The sequence below is a fragment of the Marmota marmota genome, unplaced genomic scaffold, assembly GCF_001458135.2.
Source record: "Marmota marmota marmota unplaced genomic scaffold, marMar, whole genome shotgun sequence".
NCBI lineage: Eukaryota > Metazoa > Chordata > Mammalia > Rodentia > Sciuridae > Marmota > Marmota marmota.
This window is the reverse complement of record NW_025999924.1, coordinates 14,169,971-14,181,455: the sequence shown is the minus strand read 5'-3', so window position 1 is coordinate 14,181,455 and position 11,485 is coordinate 14,169,971. Positions and strand designations below refer to the sequence as shown.

At 41.8% G+C, this 11,485-nt stretch overlaps 1 protein-coding gene across 1 annotated transcript in view; it reads left to right on the top strand.

The window, feature by feature from the left end:
- Positions 1-6: 6 nt before the first annotated feature.
- Retreg1 (reticulophagy regulator 1) overlaps positions 7-11,485 on the top strand; it is a 140,414-nt gene continuing 128,935 nt past the window's right edge. Inside the window, exon 1 of the mRNA XM_015497367.2 lies at positions 7-137. The gene's annotated coding sequence lies outside the window, so the exon portion shown is untranslated. The remainder of the gene's footprint in view (positions 138-11,485) is intronic.

Sequence of the window (11,485 nt, the reverse complement as noted above, 5' to 3'; positions counted from 1 at the left end):
GGCCGGGTGCCCGCCGCGGTGACCTGGCTGCTCGGGGAGCCGGTGCTGTGGCTGGGCTGCTGCGCCGAAGAACTCCTGAGCTGGAAGAGGCCGCTGCGCAGCCTGCTCGGCTTCGTGGGTGCCAACTTGCTGTTCTGGTGAGAGCTCGGGCTGGGTAGGGGCGCCAAGGAGGGCAGGTGACCTTGGGGCGCCCGGGCAGGGAAGAGGGGGTGCCCAGGGCCGGGTGCGGGGCCGAAAGCTGTATACTGCGGTGGACTAAGTGTCAACCCTGCTTCACTTTCTCACCCAACCTTTCTCAAACAGGTAGATACTTCAACTTTCCTCAAAGACTCACTTGCCTGTACAGAGTTGTCACCCCCGTGTGTGCATCCAGGCTCAGAGGCGAGGTGGTCTGCAGTCCACACGCACCTGTACCTACAGATGTTCCCAGCACACTTGAAAACTTAGGCTTTCTGAAACTCACAGGTCTTGACCTGCTCTTCCATGCATGCAGGAGCAAAGGTGTTTGAACTTGTGTTCGTTCTTGCACGCCAGAGGCATATCTGGACCAGCTTAGGTACACTCTCAAGACTGCTGGCTTTATCAGCCACCAGGGATGGGCACTGAATGATTTGTTTTTCCTTCCCCTCGAGGGTTGAATTTACTGTCTTTGCTCCCTGGTGAGAAAATAGGAGGCAAACAAACAGGTGGATTATGCACATCACCCCCCCCCCCAGGTGTGCCCAGTGTGGAAAACAGTCATATTTCCAGGTAAAGTCCCAAGAGAATACATGGGCATGTTCTTTTAATAGCCCTGAACAATGGATCTGTTTCTCCAAAAAGCCATCTTCACAGGTGAGAAGGGAAGTGTCTGACACGGAAGGCCCCTCTCATCTGTTACCTGTGTGACTGAGAGCAGAGAAAAGCTTTCTTTGCAAAGTGCAGAGTAAGCAGTTTTACTAACAAATACCTTGTTACAGGACATAGATTTCTTAACCTTAAATTGGGAAATAAATAAATGCACAATAGAGACATAGGCTGTCATTTTTCTAGATTAACTTGATCACTCTGAAGATTTTTCTGCAGATTCATGCTAGCCCTGGTTTTCTCTTAAAACAAGCTGTGTCTTGTCAGGGTTCCTGAGTCTTCTAGCCACTGGTGTTTCTCCAGTTTATTCCAGGTCTATTCTATCCTCTTACGAAGTTGCCTGAACCCTCAAATAAGGAGGATGTGCTGTATTGTGCTAGGCTGGACAGTGGCCAGTAGTCTTAGGGCTGTGTCTTACTCATTGCACCAAAAAACACCCAACATTTGAATTTTTTAAGATTTTCTTTCTTAATTTAAAAAAAAATATATTTATTTAAAAAAGTAACTAATACAGTTCCTCAGTTAAAAGTTCAATAAAAAGTTTACTTTTTTATTTATTTAAAAAAGTAATCAATACAGTTCTACAGGTACAAAAGTGTAAGCATTTTGAAAATGTCTTTCCCACGCTAGTCCCAGGCCTCCCATTTTCTTCCAGTGGCAACCAATGTTGCCAGTTTCCTGCGTATCTTTGCAGATAAGTTCATATTTCAGCAAATACACAATTTTCTATGCAAATTATGGAATGTCATATGGGCTGCTACTCTTCTTTCATGGTGATCCCTTCCATTTTCTTTCTCAGATGCATAGAATTCTTTTGTTAAGTATGTCTCAAATATTTAATTTGTGTCCTATGGAATCACTATGATAATTTCCAAGCTTTTGCAAATCCATTGTTAAAACTAATGGTCTTTTTCATACATCATTTTGCATGTGTACAAGTGTTTTTGAAGGTTAAATTTCCAGAAGTGAAGCTGCTGCTTCTGAGGGGTTGGGCACTTGTAATTTTAAAGGATCTCACCATATTGCATTTGCTGGGGTTTTACCAGTTTATACTCCTACCAGCCGTGTGCCTGTTTCTCTATACTCTTGCCAAGAATATTTTATGAAACTTTTTGATCTTGTAAATCTTACAGGTGGAAAAGGATATCCCAGCATGATTTTTAATTTGCATTTCTCTGAGATCAAATATTTATTTTATTATGTTCAGGAGCTACTATAATTATGTTTTGACTACATTATCTGTTTATAAATAACCTTCATCTATTTTTCAATTGGGCCATTTGTCTTTTTCTTATTGACTTTTAGAGCTCTATTAATATTAAAGACTGTAGCCTAATTTCTGTAACTATAAGTTATAAACATTTTTCTGTGATGTGTTCTTTTTGTTTGCAGTGCTGAAAATTGAGCCCAGGGCCTGGTGCATGCTAGGCAAGCCCTACCACTGAGCCGTATTCCAGCATTTATGAGGCATTGTTTAATAACACCTATTGAAAATAATGGTTTTGACATAAAATAATTGAAAGGCATATTTGGTATTATGCAGTGATGTCTTCCATCTGTATATATATATATATATATATATATATATATATTTTAAATAAAAACTGTTACAGAGGCAAATAATGGCCAGACATTCAACCTAGTTATAATCTTATTTGTTTTATTTCTTCTTCTATTTACAGTATCTGCATTCCAGGTGTGTATTTTCTTTGACAGAAAGATAACAATACTGCTCTTTAAATTCTTTTTTTTTTGTACCAGAGGTTGAACCCAGGGGTGCTTAAGCACTGTGCCATATCTGCATCCCCTGGCCCCTTTTTAAAAAAAAAAAATTTAAATTTTGAGACAGGGTCTCTTTAAGTTGCTTAGGGCCTCACTAAGGTGCTAAAGCTGGCTTTGAACTTGAGATCCTCCTGCCTCAGCCTCCCAAGCTGCTGGGATTACAGGCACATACCACTGTGCCTGGCCTGCTCTTTAGATTCTGAAATATTTGTTGCTTTTGTGTCATAATTCACTGGAGTTTGATTTCATTAAAATTTTGAAGTTTCCCCTCCTTTATTTGCCCATCCAGGTTTAAAAGGCTATTCAGAGTCGAAAGATTTTTTTAAATAGTGTATTTCTTATCAAATGATCTTAAATTGTATAATACTCAAACATTTTTTTCTCCTAGGAATTCTAAAGCTTGCATTTTCTGTGAGAATAGAAAAAAGATCAATGTTAGAAATATGAAGAACCCAAATCCTATCTTGATCAACAGTGATTTTTTTTTCACCTTAATTGGTGTTGTTTCTTTTTTGTGGAAATTAACTTTTTAAACATATAATTTTTGAATGATTTAGTGCCTGTGCCAGCAGTTACTGGAAGGACTTTCATCACCTACCCATTACCTGCAAGATTTTAGTGCCAAGCACTAGAAAGACAAAAACTGAGACATCACTATAACAAGAGGCTGTAACTCAAGTCAGCATGAAGCAAATGTGGTAGAAGCTTCTGGAAAGGACAGTTCATCTTGAGTTTGGGAGGCACAGTGGCATTGTGTGTGGTTGGGAAATACTGTGGGGACTTCATAAGGAGATCTCTTCATGAGGAGATCATGCTTAAACCAGACCTTAATGGACAGTAATGGCTTGGGTCGACTTGGTTCATGAGCAATAGTGGTCCAGCCCTAAGGAATAAAACCAGGGGGAGAGCACCTTGAAGGTGTGCTGAGTATTTCAGCCATAGCACAAACAAATGGATGTGATGGCCACATGAGCTGGCAGAGAGCAGTGAGGGGACAAGGGACATGAGGCTGTCTAGGTGACAACAGGACATGTTGGGGGGACAGTGGTGCCTGAAAAGTTGTGCCGAGTGTTTGGATTTATTTTTGCAGTAGGTGATGGGGGCAATAAAAAATGCCTTGTAAAAGTATGGAAAATATTTTTTAAAATATATTTTTAGTCATCAATGGACCTTTATTTATAGATTTATTTTTATGAGGTACTGAGAATTGAACCCAGTGCCTCACACTTGCTAGGCAAGTGTTCTAATGCTGAGCCACAACCCCAGACTGGAAAATATTTTAATGACTAAGTAAATGGTTTGTTCATTTCTACCATGGATTGCTGTAGAAGAGTAAGATAGACAGTAACTGAAGGCAGCCACCGTGGGCAGATTTTACAAGGGTTATTTGGGGCAAAAGAAGCACAAAATAACATTAGCAGAATGATTCTTTTTTTTTTTTTTTTTTTTTTTTTGAGACCATGTTTCTCTATGTTGCCCAGGCTGACCTTAAACCTTAAACCCCTGGGCTCAGGCTGTCCTCCTGCCTCATCCTCCCAAGGAACTGCCTAGCTGGCACTGTAAGTGAGCACACACCACACCCAGCAAGATGATTCAGTTTAAAAGTTTAAAATGTCCAAAAGTGCACAGAATTGATTAAGGATACATCCATAGGAGATAAAACCACCAAAATGATTGATCATTCTTGAACAGATATACACACACACACACATACACACACACACACACATACACACTTATCTATGATATGTTTATGAAAAAGCCTAAAATATGAAAAAAAAGCTAAAACATTGATATTCACTCACAGACCACACAGAGTGCCCATCTCAAAAATCAGGGTTTCCGCAACTGGAATAGATCCGGTGACAAAGAGTTCCTCAGTCCTAGGGCAGGCAGGGCCTCAGGTCATACTCCCACTCTGTACCAATGAACAACACATTTTCAAAATTCTTTTTCTTAATTTACAATTCTATTTATTTTTAAAAACAACTAACATAGCCTCCCAGTTCAAAAGTTTAAAAAGCAAACAAAGAGTAAACATTTTGAAAATCTCTTTCCCACGCCCGTCTCTGGCTACCCAGTTTCCTCCCAGAGGCAACCAGTGTTACAGTTTTCAGTACAACATGAAATGGGATGAGCACAATGAAACAGAACATGCCAGCGTATTTTTTATTTTAAAGAATCACCTGTTTGCTGTTTACTGTCAATAAAATGCACACACACTCTACACATACAAATTGCATATATGTGTATATGTTATATATGTGTGCGTGTGTGTAATTGTGATGGCAACCAAGACCTAGAATACCCCATTATCCCAAAAGGGCTTTTTGGGTTCCTTTCCTGTAAGTACCCGTTGCTGGGAATTGGTCCGTGGGAACTGGGAACTGGTCCCTATAGATTAGATTTGTCTTTCCTAAAGTCTCTGTAAGTGCTACCTTGCAGCCTTATGCCGTTTGTTCCCGGCTTCATTAATTCAGCCTAACATCTTGAGATTCACCCCCTTTGACTGCTCAGTAGTGTGCCACTTCAGGATTACAACACAATTTGTTTATTTGCAAGGTGGCTTTATTTGAGTCATTTCCACACTTGACTATTTTTATTATTGAAGCTGTGGGGAAAGTTCAGGCATAGATCTTGGGGTGAAGGGTAGGTTTTTGGTAAGGGAGTGGTGAACTCTAAGCCATGCCTTGTATGGTCATGTGATGATTGCCTCAGACTGGCAAGGAATGGAACAAAAGGTCCATCTTCTAAGGCTTCTTGCTGATCATGACTTTGAAATTTAAGGGCTTATGATTCAGCCACTCTTTGGGGGTACATTGCCTCTGTAGCCTAGAAAGCTACTGATGTGATGAAGTTTGAACTCACTAAATGCAGAGAAGCCTATGCATGGCCCTTTTACCCAGCCCATTTGGCACTCATGACCATACTGCCTTCTATTTGCCTAACTGTTGGAAATGCAATGCACTGATTTGCCTGCTGTGACTACACAGGGACACGCCTGGCACCTCTGGCTTTCGAAGATCTAGATTAGGCTGGACACTGCAGTGGGAACACTGATGGGACCCATGGAGAGTCCTTGGAGCACCATCTGTGAAGTTGGTTTGAAAGGTTACAGGGACCCACCTCCCACTTGGGGTCCAACGCCCCTTCTCTCCCAGTGCTGGTGGGTCCTCCAGCTTGTGTTTCTCCTCACAGTGTCCTTCTAGACCCAAGACATTGACATCTGCATCATCTGGGCCCCACCCCACACCTACCGAACCAGTATCTCTGGAGGTGGGATTGAGACACTTGGGTTTTCCCAGCTCTCCAGGAGATTGGATACACTGATGTCTGGGAAGTGCTGCGTTTGAGCTCTTTCTGGGGTCATGAACTCTCTTCCTCATAAGGCAACGTTTCCTTTGTAGGATGATTCTTAACTAATCCATGTTTTCTATTTGTTGAGTTAGTGATTTCTGGAGCTGCCTAAGGATTCAGGTCCCATCTGAGAGTAGTTCTCTGTTTGTTTCAAAATTCATCGCATTCTTTTCCCCAGCTGAGAAATCCTGGACTCCATGACTGCTGGATTCTTAGATGGCTTGCAGATTCTTCTGAGCATGGTTCTGTTTCTCTCCATTCCTTCTTACATGCAGCAGGCTTCCCTGGGAAGGAGCACTGGATTCTTCTGGCCACATAGCCTAAGATAGCATTTCTTATTTCAGTTACAGTAGCACACTTCAACAGCCATACTATTGTTGCTTGTGAGACACTTGCCAAACTATGTAATTATCCTTTTAGTAGTTTGTCAAACTTCAATTACTACATTGATCAATAAGGATGTTCTCATTTTGCATTCATAAATCCTATAGTAACCCAGTGAGTTATGTGTTCTATTTTGCATGAAAGGAAACTCAGGCCCATAGAAGGTGTTTGAACTATCAAAGATGACTTCAACCTGTCATGTTCCATAGAATATTCATGATGGTAATTATTGTACATTTTCCTTGTCTGGTACGGTAGCCAGTAGGTTCTAGTGACTGTTGAGCATATAAAATGTGGCTGGTGTAACTCAGGAAATACATTTTTACTTTTATTTCATTTGAATTCACATTTAAATAACCACATGTGGAGAGTGGCTAGAGTTAGCACAGTCCTAGATAATAGGCATGGGGCCAGCTCATGAAGCCATATCCATTTTCCATAAGTTCAGTGTTTTTTTGGTCTACTCTAAAGAACACTAGGAGACATCTGGGCCTTACATTTTCTAATATTACAGAATCCTTTATGGTTCTAGCATTGAGTAAAAATAATTATGTTGGAAGAGGCATTGCTTCTTTTTTTATTGTCACATTATTATTTATTGGCAAAATAGTGGGATTAATTGTGATGCATTTATATATGCCCACAGTATAGTGGGGTCCATCATTACCCAGCACCTCCCCCTTTTCATTCCTCATCCCTTCTCTTATCTCTTTCCTCTACTGGTCTCCCCTACCCATGGCCCCCCTTTTTTCCATGAAATACTTTTTCCCCTTCTTTTTTTAATCTTCCACATATGAAAAGAAGCATGATCCTTGGCTTTCTGAGGCTGGCTTATTTCACTTAACATGATGTTCTCCAGTTCCATCTGTTTTCCTGCAAATGATGTAATTCATTCTTCTTTGTGGCTGAGTAAATCTGCATTCTGTAACTACCCCACATTTTCCTTATCCATTCACCTGCTGTCGGACCCTGAGGCTGGTTCCATAACTGGACTGTTGTGAATCAAGCTGCTATAAACATGGGCTTGCATGTTCTGCTATAGTCTGGTGACTTCAGTTCTTTTGGATAAATACCAAGAAGAAGTACACCTGCGTCATATAATGGTTGTTTTTTGCTCTATCATCAATCCAGTCCAGGTTTCTTATCTGTGTTCCATTTGGGTAGTGGGCAGATGTGGATGAGTGTCTACTCCATGTTCAGCATGGTGCTGGGTGCGTGGAATATACCAGAAGTCCAGAAGTCTAAGGTCTGGACTTGTTTCCGAGAACTAACTCTCTGATTTAAGAGACATGACTGGTTCAGGGGATTCTGAAACAATATATCATCATGGTTCTGAATTGCATATCCCAGTCTCCAGAGTTTTGGGGTGTAGGATGAAGAGGATCTGGGACTTTGGAATTATTGATGAAAGCTCTGTGTGATTTACTGATAGATTTAGAAGAAAAGGTATAATTCTAAAGTGAGTTTAATGGCAAGGGCTTCCACAGAGGGATGAACCCAGGAATAAATGGTGGAAGAACTCTGAGCACTGTAAGAATAGGGAGGCTCACCCACTCCCATGGGGAATAAGTTTTAAGGATCAAGGAATCAATCTGGTTAGTGTAGGATTTGAATGGAAGATATTTAGAAAAGTTTGGTGAACAGAGTTGAAATGGAGAGCTTCCTTTAGCCTAAATGAGGTAGGAAGGTTTGCAAAATAGAGAGGACTTCATTCATTAAAAGTAACTGTCCTCTTCTGTACTGAGTGGTAGCCTTGGGTGCTGACTGTCAGATACCAAGGTTCCCCATGAGTTCTCACATGGGCTGTTCTCTCCAACGTTAGTCCTAGCACCAAGTGGAGGACCCAGGAAACAGCTGTTGGTACAAGTTGAATGCTCATTCTTAAAATTCTTCGGGTCTTCCTTCCTCTCTGCTGTCAAAACTGTAAACCTCAGAGCCAACTCTCAGTCCAACTTAAGGAACTGCACAGTTTTATGGTTGTGCTATTTGGGCAACAGCTTTATCTCAGCTTCATTTTGCTATCCGGTCTTCATCTTTTTATCCTATTCTTTTTTTAAAAAATTATTTTTTAGTTGTATTGAACACAATATCTTTATTTATTATTTATATGTGGTGCTGAGGATCGAACCCACGGCCCCGTACACCCTAGGCAAGCACTCCACCGCTGAGCCCCAGCCCCAGCCCCTTATCCTATTCTTGTATATTAATGTTGCCCAATTGATGCCAATGAGTAGAATAAATGAGGTGTATCATTATTCCCAGTTGCTGAGAATTAGTGATGACTAGGACACACTCAGATCCCTGGAGAGAGAAACGGGTTAGTAAGCAAATAATTTTAATATGATTGTGCTTTGAGTGCTAAACTGACAATCGGAGGCCAACAAGAACCAGTGTGATTTCCTTAGGCAGCAAGTGAGCAGTCCTGTGGCTAGAGTGTGTCCCCTAAAAGTTCATGTGTTGGACACTTAACCCTCAAATTTATGTTGGTGGGAGGTAATCATATTAGATGAGGTCACAAGGGTGAGACTCGTCCTTCTAATTGCATCAGTGGCTCTGTAAGAAGAGGAAGAGAAACCTAAGCTAGCATGCTTGCTGTGCCTCACCCTAATGCAGCATGAGGCCCTCACCAGATGCCTTGACCGTGAACTTTAGTTTCCCAGGCTCCAGAACCACAAGCCAAATAAACCTCTGTTCTTTTTTTTTTTTTTTTTAATTTTATTTTTTTATTAGCTACACATGACATTACAATGATCTTGGCAATTCATACATTTAAATCATTGGGGCATAATTTCTCATTTTTCTAATTGTACAGATTGCAGAATCACACTGGTCTTAGAGTCACCTATATACATACAGCAATCATAATGTCTATTCTATTCTGCTACCTCTGTACTTTATAAATGATCCTATATGTGGTATCCATGTATAGCACAGAACACAGACTAAGACAAAGACATATGGGGATTGGGGAGGAGTCAAGATAGTTAGAATGTGAAAAGTAGGAGAGCTAATGATATCGAGTAGCTAATATATAGTAGGTCTTCAGTTAATCTATGGCAGTACACAGAGGGTAGACAGTATATTCATAAATATCATGTATAGGACAGAGAAATACAGTAGTTTTTGTGCTGGGGAGTTACAGAGGTGAGGTTAGAAAGAGAAAGGTAATTGGGACCAATTTATGAAGAGGTTGTTGTTGAATCATGCTGAGACATTTGGCCCATATCTAATAGGCAATGTGGACTTTATCTTATAGGGTATCTAAACTTCCATTAAAAGTGTAGCCAATGGGCTGGGGTTGTATCTCAGTGGTAGAGCACTTGCCTAGCATGTGTGAGGCACTGGGTTCAATTCTCAGCACTACATAAAAATAAAGATTTATCCACAACTAAAAAATATATATTAAAATATATATTACATATATATAAGTAATGGGCTGAGGTTGTGGCAGAGTGCTTGCCTAGCATGCGTAAGGCACTGGGTTTGATCCTCAGCACCAAATAAAAATAAAATAAAGATATTGTGTCCGCCTACAACTAAAAATATATATATTGAAAAAATGCAGCAAGTATTTACTGAATCTCTATGGTGACACTGTTCTAGGTGGTAGGGAGACAGCAGTGCACAAAAAGATAAGATCCCTGTTTTCATGGAGATTGTGTTCTGGTGTTGGAAGTAGTAGAAAAAAAGACAATCAACAAATATAGGCAAGGTGAGGAGGTGCTAGATGTGAAGAAAACTAAACCTGGGGCAAGGAACATAGAGTGACAAGAAGGTGTGACTTTGCCAAGGGTCATCAGGAAGTGACCTTAAACAGACACACCCAAAGGATAAGTCAGGGAGTGATCCTAGTGGATAATTCTGGAGTGGGATGTTCCAGGGAAAAGAAATGGCATGTGCAAAGGCCCTGGGTTGGGAGTGGGCTTGGGGTGTTTATAACAAGATCGGTGTCTGAAGCCAGGTGAGCAAACAGGAGACAGCATTAATGTAGCTTAGAACTTTGTGCCACAACCCTGCCAGATTCTGCTTGTCAGTTTCTATCAATTCTTCCAGATGAATTATAGGAGCGAGAGCTGTCAGCCAGGGACCACCAACTAGGATGCCACTGCAGGAGCACCTGGTGGTGAGCAGGGCTGACTGAAGGTAGTGGCAGTAGGGATGGGGAAGAGGAGGTGGATTCAGGGGAGACTCTGGCAAAACTGGAAGAGTTGGTGGATGGGGGAGTGACTCAGACCATGAGGGTAAATGACAGGTGGCTGGGACTGTTATTATTGAGCTCCAGGGTCACAAAGTTGTAGACGGAGCTTGGGGGTGGAAGGTGAAATGCCCAGTGTGGGGGATGCTGCATTTCTGGGTCACTGCCCATGGGGTGATTGGGCACAAGGTCGCTGCAGGGTTGGTGCTGTAGGCTGCCGTGCAGGGCACGGGTTGAGTGGTAAGGTGCAGTGAGATGCTGGGTTTGGTTCTTGAGGGAGGGTGGAGTTTGCTGGGGAGCATTTGTTAGGGACAAGGAGACGAGCAGGGAGGGAGTGTCAGGGAGGCTGACATGACCCAGGTGATGACTAGAAAGAGAACCAGAAAGCAAGGAGAGGCAGCGTGGATGTGGATGAGCCCCTGGAAAGAGGTTTTCTGCAGAAGCCACAGAGCTACTGCTGATGTCAGCGAACATCCAACTTGCAATTACTGCTCCAACATGTGGGGGAATAGTAGGAAGGTGCCATCCTTGAAACAGGAAGGGAACCCCCACCAGAAAGACTCCTCAGCTCCTATAAGTGTAAGAAATAAATTTATGTTATTTATAAGCTGCCCAATTATGAGATTTTTGTTACAGCAGCACAAACCAACTAAGACATTCTCCTTGATGCTGCCTGGCTTTCATGCCCAATGGAGTGCCATATTTTGAATGTCAGGATCTTTCTCCTTCTGTAGGGTCCTCCCCACTCCTGCACCATGACATTCTTTCCTCTTTCTCCAGAGTCCTAGAGAAGTCAGGATAAGGACTTTGAAGGACAGTGGAATTTCTGATGAAGGGGACAACAGAGAGACAAGATTGGTGACACAGAGGAGGGGATAGAGGAGGGGATAAGTGACAGCATGAGGCTCTAGGAGAGGCTGA